Below are 14,112 nucleotides of genomic sequence, written 5' to 3'. Positions count from 1 at the left end.
GACCAAATCAGAGTTCAGGTGCACAACTTTAGATTTGACACACACACTCATTTAAACACACACGCACACTGGCACATATACTCAGAGGTGAAAAGGCTATCGCATATAAAGACACATGCAGTAAAATATACACACATGTTCATGTGTTCAGAAGGATACGTAGCGGATACATGTGGATATCTATGCTAAAGGCAGATGCCATGGCAGTTGCACCAGACAAACACTGACGCAACGACTTGCATCAAGTTTGTCAAGGGTTGGATGCATACACACACTACAATATCCAGCTCATAAAATAAAGAACATCTTCATAAACACTCATGATGTCATCGAGAGCTCGGTGTGTGTGTGTGTGTGAGTGAGTGTGTACATGTCTGTGGGTATGAGTCTATGAATCTGGACGTTTCTACATGAATCAAAGCTTGGCTGTGTTATTGTGTGTTAGTGTTTGTGGGCAGGGTGTGTGTGTGTGTTAGTGTGTGTGTGTGCGTGTGTGTAATCTCAGCAGCAGATCAGGTTTTCCAGGCCTCAGATGAGGCAAAGCAGCTTTGGCAGCGGGCCGTTTCATCTCAGACACCGGGGCCCAAAACAAAGAGAAGATGATTGATTGGATGATGAATTATTTAGAGGTGGAGGGCCGAGGAACCGGCGCGCCACACTGAAGCGAAAGAGAGAGAGAGAGAGAGAGGGAGACGGAGAGACCTCCACTTCTCCTCTCGGCTCAGAAAGACCCAGCTAAAACTTGCCTCTAATTGTACTAATGTGTGTCACTGCAAATTTGCAGAAATTAAATATTGATGTGGGCGACGGCACCGCACAGAGCCGTGAGCTGATTGGCGAGGAGGGATGTTTGCTCAAAGATCTGTGCAGCGTTTGAACCTGCCCGCTTGCTGAAGAGAGAGAGAGGAAAAAAAAAAAGAAAAAGAAAAAACCTTAGATCTCAGGGTCCATCTTTTTCAACCAAAAGGTGTGACTTCACCTGTGGACGGGCCGCAGGAGGGGAGGGACCACCGTGCGATGCCCGCTCCGACTACAGGGGGCAGTGAAGTGTCAGAGACAAAAGGAAGAGGGGAGCTGCAGATGAAGTCTCTTTTCTGCTGAGATTTCATTTGGCTTGTAAATGTTGGCTAATTCACTGTCATGAATGTGTAATAGGCCCAGAACCCGACATCGCTAATCAACTCATTTGGAAATGACTCTGGATCATTAGGGGAATTCGGCTCTTGGTCACGGTCTAGCACTTCCTCTTTTTGGGAACACTAGGAATTGTGTGAGCGGGATGACATGCCGGATGCACACAGCGCTGGCCAGGAGACCTTCCCAAGCCGGGGTGCACTCCAGCAAACCATTTAACTGACTCAGACCTTTGAATCGCACGAATGACACACCTGTACGACTCCACACACGTTGTTGTCGCATGAAGGTACAATAACTCTTATTCGGAGTCACGCAATTCACCATCTTTCCTTTGTATGTGCACCTCTGTGCTGGTATGAGCGCTAGTTTGTGTGTCTGCGAGTGTGTGTCCCAGCTATTTTGTGTGCCTTTATGCCCTAATGTGTCTTCTGGGTCCCTGGGTCCCTCGGTGTGTGCATAAAAAAAATAACCTGTGTGTGTCAGTGTGGGCATGTTTTGCCTAGGCTTGACAAGCCACCTTCTTGTGAGGACATTTTGGCCTGTCCTCACAAGGTTTAGAGGGTTAAAATGCCAGTAAAAGTAGTTTTTTAAGGCGAGCCATTTGTTTTGGATGGTTCGGTTGAGGGTGAGAGGCTGGGGAAAGGGTTATGGCAAAGCCTCACAATGTCCCCACAAGGACAGAAATACAAACGTGTGTACGTGTTTGTCCGTACACGTGATTGCTTATTGCATGCCTGCGTTTGTCTGTTTCATATGAGTTTCTGTCTCTATGTGTTTGCCGGATACGAGTCATTTTTGAAGGACAGTTTTTCACAATGTAAAAATCTGAAAGTCACTCAGTCATTTGCCTTAAAGTCACCGTGATCTGATCAAGTCAAGATTCCAATCATAGACATACAACACTTTGAAAGACGCTTCATATATATATATATATACATATAGCTTCATTTCTTCCAGGCACACCTCCACCCCTGCAGGTCACACCACATAACAACATAATCTGGAGTCACAGTAACAAAACTCCACCCTGGTTTGACAACCAACTGACCCCCTGGTTGGTCGCACTCCAACTCCTCTGAACTTGTATGACAGTTAACTTGAATTAAAACAGCATTAGCTGCCGGTTCCAACACTCTGGAACGCGTAGCGTCGTACAGGTGCTCGAGCGTTCCCAGCCGTCCTGCACACTCCCTGGGATTACCGGCCGTTATCTGAGCGCGCTCCAGGCGCTACATACAAACACTTAATCAAAGTTCAACTCGGTAGAGACGGAGGAATGCAAATCCTGGCCGTCAGACGTGTGTGCAAGCGCACGGGTGCGTCCCAAATAAGCCCAAACTAAATAGCGACAGTGGAACTGAACACAAAAGAGTTAATCCGCAGCATATTTTGGGTGCTGAACTGCTGCACTTCATCCCTCACAGCATTCAAACATCGGTACGACTCAAGTGACGTTCAGATGAACGAATCCCTCCACTGAACTCTCTTTATCTCTTTAAAACAATTGTGAGAACATCCCAATATTATATAGAGGCGTCAGTTCAGTGGATATCCAGTTAGACATCAAGAATGAAGGCAAAACAATCATATGAAGTGAAGATGACACTTCTCCCCATTTTAGTGTACTTTGCCTTTGGCCTGTTTTTTTTGTGTTTTTCCTCCATCGAGTTTTACATAAGACACTCTGGTTATAAAATAGATTATTTGAGATCACTTTTTTTTTCAAGTGGGCTTCACTTATTTGGTTGACCGACCACTGAGACTGAGTTCAGGACCATTTGCACTGTCTGTGCAACTTCAGAAGGTTCATAAGCAGAGGATTACAGATTGGCAGTCTGAATCGTCTTAGAGCACATGGCTAGCATTGCACAAACACGGATGAAACAATAATAAAAATAGCAATAATAAAAACGCATTTTATTCACGAGTGCCTTTCTGAACACTCTGGGACACTGTTCAACTTTAAAACAGTTAAAAGCCAACTAGAACAATAAAACAACTTCAGGAGGCAGGAAAAAGGCAGGCAACATCCATGAGGGCTTTATGAAGACAATAGGCAAACAGGATGACTCTGATCTGACCACTACGCTATATCCTGAGACGCCATAACAATATGGAATGATGAATACAATTTTTTTTACCTGCAGTTAAAAAAATAATTCTCCTTCTTGGTTGATTCACTGCACATACCATAAAGTGGTGCTCTGGCTTTACTCAACTACACAGACCTCTACTATCAGAGGTCAAACAGATACGGTCTCAACTTCCCCCCATTTTACGCTTATTTCCCTCCAAGCACCTTCCACCTCCCGATGCAGCAATCAAGCAAAAGAAGTCATTTATCAGGACAGATGGCAGCGGGGCAGCATCATGACTGGGCTGGGGGTGCGGCACTTAGGCCTGGAGCAGCCTCAGGGCGGGCGACCTGCTCTAAGGTCATTGTCATTAAGCAACAGGCTCTCAGCGGTGGACTTCTGCCTCTCAGCTTCAAACGTCTTTCACCAGCACTCGGAGGAAAGTTGGGCAGATCGATTCCTCCACACGCTCAGATGGACGGGAGCGAGTCTCCCGAGCGTCCACGGCAATCATGGAAATGGAACATTAGGGTTTCTGGAATTGCGGCGGGTGAGTCGACCCAACACCGTTAATATCGGCTCCAAAGCTCGCTCCCACCTTAATTACCGGATTGTGGATCGCAGCGGTGGAGATTGAACACGACCAATTGAAAATTAGAAGCCGTCATCACTCATCGTCCATGCGCTGTCTCACACCAACTGAACTTCACACACAGTCAGGTTGCTGCATGACATACAGAGGTTGGACTGACGCAACAGGTGAGAATTTTATAGGCGCAAACAGCGGCACATTACGCACTTTCTAGTTAAATGGATGTTGGAAGACAATGGCCTGAACTTTGCACCAGAGAGACAACCCACCGTGACATGACAAAGACTTTGCTTATTCCTCCAACATATTTTTCCCAAATTCAATTTTTCTGTTTTATTTTTGGCTTCAGAGTAGCTTCCCTCTGTGCAACTCTCCCCAAGCACACGCCCCTCTTCCACACAAAAACAGTTTATCAGCCACATACCAAATCATAAGGCCCAACAACAACACCGTCAAAATATTGGTAGTGAGAAAGACTTCAGAGACAGTAACACTTGTTACTGAAAGAGCTGATCCGTCACAGACAGCTGGGAGCTTGTGTAGTCTGGATGTTGTGTTGGTGATAAAGAAACCTGCTCATGTAGCCAAGATACTGCTGCGAATGTTGAGAAAAAATCTTGGAAAAACAAACAGAAAGTAGTCAACAACGCAAGGTCAGAATCAGGGGAACAAAGGGAGGGATTCCCTGAAATGCACGCACATACACACCCACACACACTAATGTGAAATCCAAACAGTGTGATGAGAACCAGGAGGCCAAAGAGGAACTTGTGGGAACGCTGGACTTATTAAAATACCGCAGCAGACAGTATTTGGATAGTTTTTCCAGAGCAGTGTTTGGAAAAATCCCTAGCTCTGTTGCATAACAACTGAGGACAAGTTTGGGGCGGTCCGCTTTCACTGTCGAGTCTGTGGTGGAGCTTTTGGACTCAAACGTGATGGGGTTGTAGTGGATACTTCCATGACGAAGTGACTTCCACACATGATGTCGAAACTTTCCAAGTCAGCCAGAAATATATCCCCCACTACAGTCAGACCAGAACAAGATAGCAGCCTCAGACCAGAGGGCCTCTATCATATTCACTTTTGGTATTACAGGACAGCACCAGAGTCTCTGGGAGGTGTTTGCGGCCTCACTGTTCAAGCAGTCACATCACAATCCAAAACATCCAAGGGATCTTGAGCATGATCAAGCTGGCTCACGCCACCACACTCAACAGAGGGGAACATTTGAGTGGCAAATTCACTCGACGAGTGGCGCAGGGAAGTTTATATTCCAGGGGAGTAGAGGTCCTGGTTGGTCCCATAGGGAAAAATTATGAGCCCTTTGCCCTGCAAACCCCACCACAAAACACAGCCAAAAATGTGTTATTTGAGAAAAGGAAGTTGGGGCCTTTGTGCGGATAACGTTTCCGCTATGACCACACGACAAGAACGACAAGAAATGACAAGAAGTCATTTCCTGAAGTCGTGAGCTTTCTGGTTTTCAGGAATTGTTCAACAATTGGTAAATGAGATGTGAAAATTGACATTTTCACGTGGTATGTATGTGTCTCTCCATATGTGTCCCATCAGATCAGCATCTAACTTCCCTCATTCAGGTTTGGCACTGCCCAACCAGGTGGGCTGACAAAGTGTCCCCTTGTCAGAGCGCTTGCTGTTGTGCGACATCTCTGGTGATTTCATGCTTTGCTGACGGAAAATGAGGCCTCTGCATATCTGAGCATGAAGATGAGAGGAGGGGCGGGAGGTGAAGGGGGTGCTGTTGTTGCCTCGGGACACTTTCCCTGACAACAAGGAAACTGGAGCGAGGAGGGAGGGGGGCGGTGTCATCGGCTGCTAATGCACTCTAAACAAGACGATGAGACACATGGGACCCCATCATGACGCCGAGAAGCCTCGCCATCTCTCTTCATCACGCCGCCTCTTCTACACCGTTCCAGAGTGGCATCCACCGAAAATGTTTCCTCCCACTGGTGTTTGAATGGCATGTCAAAGCGTTCATTTGCATTCTGCTGTTTTTCTCTGGGTCTTCGTCGCCTGTCTTGTTGCCCAATGAAGCTCTGAGGATAAAGTGCTTATAGGACTGCAGGCACTTCACTTGAGTTGTTTGCTTGTTCAAAGATACGCCACAATACGCTGCTAGTTGAAATGCGGCTCAGCCTGTCGCCGTCAGACGTGAGCGGAGCATTTTGCGGCAAGCGGGAAGCGGGGACGTTTTAATCCCTCTCATGTTATGTAAGTGGAGTTTTGTTGCCTGTGTTCTTCACGTCACAGAGATCAAACATTGCACAAATGACTGCAAAAGTTCAGTTAAAAAGCGAAGAAGAATCAAGTGCCGTGGCACTTCAGGACTGTTGTTATCAAATACAGACACCTCTGGTGTCATCACAATTTGAAATGTGACTGCTACAGTCAGGGAGTTAAAAATGTGACATTCCTTGCTCCTGATGAGAATTGAGATTTTCAGTGCAGCACTGACATAGACAAACAAACAAACAATCAGGAAACCTAAAACACAGACACACACACGCATGACTGGAAATCGTCCCTCGTCATGGTTCCTGGGTTTAGTAGTACATTCATTTCAACCGGAGTCTCAAGTGGACATTAACATCATCACATCCACGACAGCCAACAGAAAACCAAATGTGCTTTAGTTTCAGTTTTAAACACAGACATGTGACTTGCAGGAAGACCCATCGGTTCTTGAACGACTCTGCAGCAAAGTAGTTTAGCAACAATTTAAAATTTAAAGCCGGCAGAGGGTGTGTTCAGAAAAAACTTGCAGAAAAAGGTACTCGACAGAAACTTCAGTTTTGGAGGTCACGCAGCTGAAACAACTCGGAGGCTAAACTTCCATCATGTGGAAGAGAAGGCGGTTAGTTAATAGGACAGCATCACTGACAAACACTACAGAGGAGGAAAAGCTCTTCCGACTACACACAAACACAGAGAGAAGAGAGAGATCTCCGAGTGCTGACTGACAAAGATGCCCTGCAATATAGATGACGAGAACAAAGACCCCCATAACAAACTCCAGTCATATCCAGACGATTTCCTTTTCAATAATGAATCGCCATCAGCATCAGGCGTCAATACCGCCTGTGTGTGTGTGTGTGTGCGAGAGGGGGAGAAGAGAAAAACACATCTATCCTCAACGAGAACAAAACTTCTATATTTAATCTGCGCTGAGAACAAGCAGGCGTGCAAAGTCAAAAACAAAACGGGGATGGCAAGCTGAGGCTTTCTGTGGCATGCAAATCACATCCGGACCGACCAGCTGCTGCGAGCTTATCTCCCGCATCCCTGTGATTGACGGGATTTTTAAAATGTGTAGATTATAAATATTTATAATTGACTTAATATTGACTGTATTCTCTCTGTTTGGGTGAACTTGGAGGAGAAAAAGCGGGGTACAAAATAAGGCGGGGGGGAAATAACAAAGCCTTAATTTCTCAAATCCGCCTCGTCTTAGCATTCCCCCGCCACATAAATAAGCCCGCTGCGTGTGCGTGAGTTGTAGCATGTTTGCTTCGCTGAGAATAACAAGTGTTGCTTTGAATATTCTCCAGTTGTCTGGCTTTCTTGTAAATTGGACGAGTGGGCGACTCTCGAGAGAAACCTCTTCTGAGCTGGGGCGCAGAATCTCAGGGCAGCCAATGAACGTCTTCTTATGAGTACAAACACTGACAAGGCCGTGCGTGGCTGGACTCGCACCTCAGCTAACTCGAGTGAAGTGCAGTTGCATTTCATTGCTTCATACGTGTGCCTACGGTTGCCTCCAGCAGAGGGCTTGGTTTCAAAAGCATCTACACTACTGCTGCTGCTAAACTCCTCCATTCAAACAGTTCATCAAATCCCTCAACTCTGATGTCTCAACAGCATGTGGCTCTGACTCATGAAGTCGCTTCCAAGGGCCCGTCATTTGAAAGTGACTCTTTAAAGTCGAGATCAACCGTTGCTGTGCTGCGCACCCATCTTTCCGGACACTAACTACGGACTTTCAGACGTCACCCCTTTATTTCACCTTTCCCATGACTCTGACCTGACCCCTTCTTCCAATGACTCCACAAGTAGATGAGCCGAACTCACTCCCTCTTCATTGTGTCTATAAGAGAACCACTTTTTGTTACGTCACCTTTATTTCACCTTTCCCATGACTCTGACCTGCTGCCACTGGGTTGAACTATATGAGCACTACTATCCTATCTACTACCTAAGTGTAGTTGTACGTACTTGCCGTGCACTCACAAAGTCCAGCTGAGGTTAAATAGTGCCAGACTGACTGATGATGTTAACAGGTTGACTGTCCTGAATTCCAGTAAGCGAGCAAACAAAAGCGAGAGTCAAATATGAACCGAGCCAAGAATTGTTTTTTTTTTTTAATCCAGGAAAGTGAACTCTGCAAACTTCAGTGTATTTTCAGCCAGGACTGGGCTGCAGACTTCACTCTCTATCTCATGAATCAAAAGGTCAGAGCAGAGAAACAATTGAAACTCTAGACGGCGAGGTGTCATCATGTGGTCCGGTTCCAGGAGAGAAGCTACGCTCAGCTGGAGAGGAGGCGGCACTGGTGCAGAACCAGGATGAGCTCAAAGAAATTGAAATAGCTTTTGGCCTTTGATTGAATCGCACTCATGTGAGCGCACAACACTCCCAAACCTTCCCCCAGTGTCCGGCCTCTCTCTTTCAGCTGCACATCAAAAAGGCCATCTGTAGTCTTAAGGAAACAGAGATGTAGCCTATGCTTCCTCAGACGCAGTCCAGACCACCTTCTCATCCATTTTCCTCTTTGATTTCTGCAAAATAAAAATCCACCGCGTCACACCAACACAAACTTCCAGACTTTGGACTGTGAAAGCAACTTCAGAATTCAACTGACCCGCAACTGGATTCTTCCACATGGCCCTTGATAGTCAGGGATCAACTCACTCACCAGGGAGAGGCTCAAAGTACGACCGTGACATCATGAGAATCCCACTGAAACAGCTCGGACATGTTGTCAGGATGTCACCTAAATACCTCACTTGGGAGTTTTTCAACTGCAAAGAGAGACCTAGACACACATGAATAATCTGTGAGCACCTCGAGTGTTTCTCCAAAAAGACTGGAGGAGGTTTCTTGGTTGGAAGTAGTCTGGTCACATTTACCAAGACTAAAGAAGAGGAATAGAGAGGAAGTGAGCTGGCCAACTGGTTTTCAGGTACAGTGGGTGGTCTTGCTTACACAGGTAGTGCATCCTCAGAGCATGAGGGGTTTAATGTAGGTGAGCATGAAATGCTAACCCTTTAAGGAGGTACAATTTCAAATCAAGCAGAATATGTAAATAAAGGGGGGGTGAAATTAGCATGCCAGACTAGCGCTAAAGCAATTAGACAAAACCGACAGATGGAGCAGTGGAGGAGGACAAATATTTCCATATTGTTCTCCAGGACATGAGTGTGTTTGTCGAAAGGTGTTGGACTTGTTTGTGGAATTCTCAGAGGGACTCTGAGGTTAATGGGACTGGGGATTTGTTTACCGACAGCGGTGGGAGAGCGGACGAGGGGGAGAACTGCAACATGCTGACACACTTTCTCTTCAGCGCGTAGAGAAATGAGTTCAACTTTTTTTTCAGATTCTTATTAAGTCAGATGACCTGGAGTAGTTGAGGAGGCAGTTAGAGGCATCGAAGTCTGGTCAACAGTCCATGTGACTCCTATGCTGGAGGATATGGTTTGTCTTTGGATGTTCAAGTCACAGGAAACCACTGCGATGTGGGGGACTCCACAAGTAGATGACCCGAACTCACTCCCTCTTCATTGTGTCTACAAGAGAATCGCTTTTTGTTACATCATCTGACTCTGACACACGACTCAACCATGGACGACAAGGTCACAACATTCTTTAGGATATAGAAAGAAATGTCGGAGTAGAGGGGCAAGCTGCAGGTGGTTCATGAGCACGGAAGAACTATCGGAGGGTCTCGGAGTAGAGCTGATAATTCCTCCAACAGGTGCCAGAAGAGGTCACTCTCGGGTTCGACCATCTCAATCGGATGTTGCAGAAGACGCGTTGAACGCATGAACGCAACACAATGTCAAAAATTCATGATCGGTATCTCATACTCGCATCAACTACAACGCTACAAATTTGTCCCTGGCATCCAGGTGAAACTTTGACATAAACACAAAAAGGCGGAGGATCTACTGTCGACGCAAATATGTAGCGAACACAGCATCAACAACCTTTGAGGTAGAATGACACATCTTGCCTCGTGTGTAGCTTCTTCTCGAGCTAACTCTACTAACAGACGCCGTGTGTTTACCAACATCCATCAGAAACAAGCGAGGGATCCAAATTTCAATCAAGCACACCGTCCCCAAAGTCGTCTCAGCGAATCACAAAAACACTTAGTGGTAAACAAGCCCAGAGCGGAAACTCACAAAGAATCAGACACATCCAGCAAATCTCTCAGGTGGAGACGTCAAACGGCGGTGGCGGCTGCGAGGTGGCGGCGACGGCCACCTGGAGACACTCGCCTGAGCGTAAATTAGTCAAACAAGCATGGCGGGGAAACAGCGTTTGGTTCTTGATGTCTCCCGAGAGGATCGTCGGTGAATGCTTGATGCACTAAACAAACACAACGATGTTAGACAGGAAGTTGGGAATGACGAGGCGTCTTCCGGGAGGTAAACTGGGGCAGGAAGCGTCGCCCCAGTCTGCAACCACCACGGAATTTCACTTAAAAAATATCTAACGACGTTCGACGCTTGGAGACGACGGTGGAGGAAACACACTCACTGATGTTTGTTTTAAAGTTGATGTTGCACCATTAGTTTAGGGAACATTTTTAATACATGATTGTTGACTGAAAACAACAAACTTGCTCGGTGAGCAGTTTCTTGTGACTGAAAGTGAATCTTGAGTCTATTTTTTATTCCCAACAATTCATGGGACACATTTACCTTGATAAAACTGTAGGGATTTTCCAGCGAGTTTTTTAAACCGTTGCAGAACCTGTGTTGTGAGTCAGTCGGGAGGATTTATCTATGATGGTTAGTAAGAGGATCCATGTTCATTCAGAACTTCATCCTCAAATTTGAAACTCAACAACAGTTGGTGTTGACCTTTGACAGAACAGAGGGGCTTAACCAACCATCAGGGCCTGAACGTAGAGGTGCTGATTCTTAGAAGGCGGATGATGCTGACAATGAAATCCACACAATGCTGACTAAACACCAAGACAGTCAAGTCATGCTCACGCTAACAGTGGCAACACCGACCGTTAAGAGGGCTGAGTTGACGTCTCGACTAATGAACATCAGACGAAAACAATTCCTGGGAATCTAACTAATTAGTTCCTGCCCAATTCATCGTTTTGAACAGACGCAGTGTTCTACATGCAGCCGAGGATGTCGCGCCATATGGTCGCGTGGCCCAGGGGCTACCAGGAGGAGGGGCGGAGAGAAAATCAAAGGAAAGTTTCAGACTGCTTTATGAAATTAATGAGCAAACACAATGACATTCGGCTCAAACAAACCTTCACACATTTCGTTTCTTATGTCAAAGTTTCTGAAAATGGCTTAGAACAGGTAGCTTGAGCAAATGGAACCATTAGTCAGGGCCACTGGTAGAAACAACAGATCCCTCAAACAGATTTGTGACAGCGTCAGCAGGTCAACACTGACTGTTCACATCCGCACACCAGAACTTGATCTGTGCTGTTCCAAAAAGAGATTCCATTCTCCCCTGAACACTCATCCAGCCCCACTGAGGGACCACTATGAGACACAATTCCTCTGGCATACATTGGACTTGGCGAGGTGCTGAGGAGACGACCTGACAAGATGCCTGAAAAGGACAAGGAGCAACACTAAAAACCAAAACACTAACACTCCACCAAACCTCAAGTTGACTTTGTGTCAAAGCGTGCTGACACAAACAGACTTTTCCTCATTTCCAGACCATCATGAACAAGGCCCAGTTCCGAAACAAAGACCTCGCTAACAAAGCCGCTCTGTATTTACATACAGATGCTCTGGCAGGAATTAGCATAATGTTTTTTTTTTTTTGGAGGCGGCACTCAGGGGAGCAGCACGGCAACATATCGTTGCCTAATGAAGTCTGAAAAAATTGATTTTCCACAGAGTAAATTAAGAAATGCATTATAGCTGTTAAGGCAATCTTGAGGGAAATGGGAGCCTTCCTGCACTAAACTTCAGCTGATGAGTAATAAATTACACGTTACACTTATTTGCTTTAATTCATGCTAATTTTGCCCAATTAGCGAGTCGCTGGAGTCCTGGTGGCCACTGGAGAATCAATTATTGCTGCCGTGTTTGCGTGCATGTTGTGTTGTTGATGAGCCAGTGGTGGAGCTGTGATGCATCTTCAGGCTCACGAGGGACGGAAAGCTCACTTCTGGTCTGTCCCTCTCCTGTCTTCTCCTCCTCTTCTCCGAGTGAGTCAACACACCCTGCACTCTTCAGTACCGACACCCCGTTGTGACGCCACTTTTCCTTCTAATCTGCTTGAGTGTTTCCTCCTGACCCCAGCAACAGATCCCCAAAATGCTTCAATTTGACACAAGTTTTCTCGTATTCTGATGCTTCCTGCCTCTTAGTCGGCCTGCAAAAGTGATCCTGCATACTTCTGAAAACGTGCAAGGGAGGTAGACTCTGTCCAGCGTCACACATTCCCCTCAAGATTCTGGACCAGCCTCTGGAAATCTTTGCTCTCCACCTCCAAACATGTTTGGAACACAAACAAAACAACAACCTCAGTGTTGCTCAGGGAATCAGCGGGTCCACTGTGTGTCAGCAAGCTTGTTCAAGAACTGATGCTTCCTCTGATGGTAGTGACCACAGAAATGCCTCACAAAAGCAAAAGAACGCTCAACACTGACATAGCACAGACATGTGAAACTAACATGGGACGATGTGCTTGGTCCGTCTGCACCCATGCTCCGCTACGCAGTGCCATTTGAAGGATCAGACAGAGACCTCCCTCCAACACACTAACCCGTCCTCAGAGCTTTAAACATGGCCATCACACTCGTGACAATGACTTGTAGCGTCAATTTGAGTGGGCTTGAACCTCAGTGCCCCTCGTCGCCGCCTGAAGTGTCGCCTCCTCATCGCAGACGTCGGGGGTTTTCAAATAAATTGGAGAAAACAAAATCTCCAGATTAGTCAATTAAGTGGCACATTAGCCGAGACTTAATTAAAAGATAACGGGGCGCTCGGTCTTTCAGGACACGTCGTTGTTTGAACAGCAGATTGAACGAGTGGCACTTGTTAAAAACTTTTCTGTGAGCCACTTGACACCTGGCACAACCACAGACACGCAAACTAAAGTGCCGGCTTGCTGCCTTTCTCTTTCCTGAATTCTCTGTGAGGACTGGATTAGTCAGCATCAGCAGCGTTTGTCGGCCCGCTGGAGCAACTTCTGATCGGTGCGGTCAGCAGATTGAACCACACAGGACGCCGCCATGAGCAAGGACAACCTGACGTCAAGACTGTGCTGCTGCTAGTTTTGAAATGTCCATGAGGGGACACTACAGCTAATTTCTCTAACTTTTAAAAAGTCGTGCAGCCTCTCCAAAGTGATGCAAAACAGTCGAATGTATGTTAGTGGGTGTATACATTTAAGCATTTTACAGCATTGTGCAACTAGGTTTCTACTTCTGTGTGCGTGGCTGAATAGGAGTATACAGGTGAAATAGCCATCTATACATACAAGTTGGTACATACATTGTTGATGTTGTAATGACTATGTGTTGTGTTGTGAATGTACAAGTGTGTGACAACAAACAACATTAACACATTTTAGAAAACTCTGTGAAAGTAGAATGTCCTCCTGAACACAGATGACATTGCCACTTGTACATGTTACATTCTTGAGCTCATGTCTGTGTGTCTTTGTGTGGGTGTGTGTTTCCTTCTACCTGGTCTCTGTATGCATGAGTGAGCCCATTTGATTCCCAATCTGTGTGCATGGAAATACGTGCGTGTAACATTTACTGTGAATAAGTGTGTACTGATATATGATAGACAGCATGTTTTGAACGGGTGCTGCAAACATCTCCACCTATATGAACAAGTTTGGGGGTCACATACAGGTTGTGTTTGTCCGTTCAAGGGTGTTTATGTATCAGAGTGTGACCCCAATATGGCTCCAGACAGTATGAGTGCAAGTGTGTGCGTGTGATGTGGCCCGCCCTTAATTAAACCTTTTGTTCTCCCAAAATGACTCAAAGTGGCGTCGGAGGTGGTGTGAGGTGGTTATTGTGTCACAAGGAGGAAAGCAGCACTCGACATCACA

The 14,112-nt window shown here is 46.1% G+C and overlaps 1 protein-coding gene across 1 annotated transcript in view; it reads right to left on the bottom strand.

Moving 5' to 3' along the window:
- The window catches only part of mdfic (MyoD family inhibitor domain containing), a 60,575-nt gene that overhangs the window by 3,501 nt on the left and 42,962 nt on the right, over positions 1–14,112 (bottom strand). The gene's annotated exons all lie outside the window — the stretch shown is intronic.

This window comes from Synchiropus splendidus, chromosome 4, assembly GCF_027744825.2.
Source record: "Synchiropus splendidus isolate RoL2022-P1 chromosome 4, RoL_Sspl_1.0, whole genome shotgun sequence".
In the NCBI taxonomy this organism is placed as follows: domain Eukaryota; kingdom Metazoa; phylum Chordata; class Actinopteri; order Syngnathiformes; family Callionymidae; genus Synchiropus; species Synchiropus splendidus.
The sequence above is the reverse complement of the archived record's forward strand: the minus strand, read 5'-3'. Positions and strand labels throughout refer to the sequence as shown.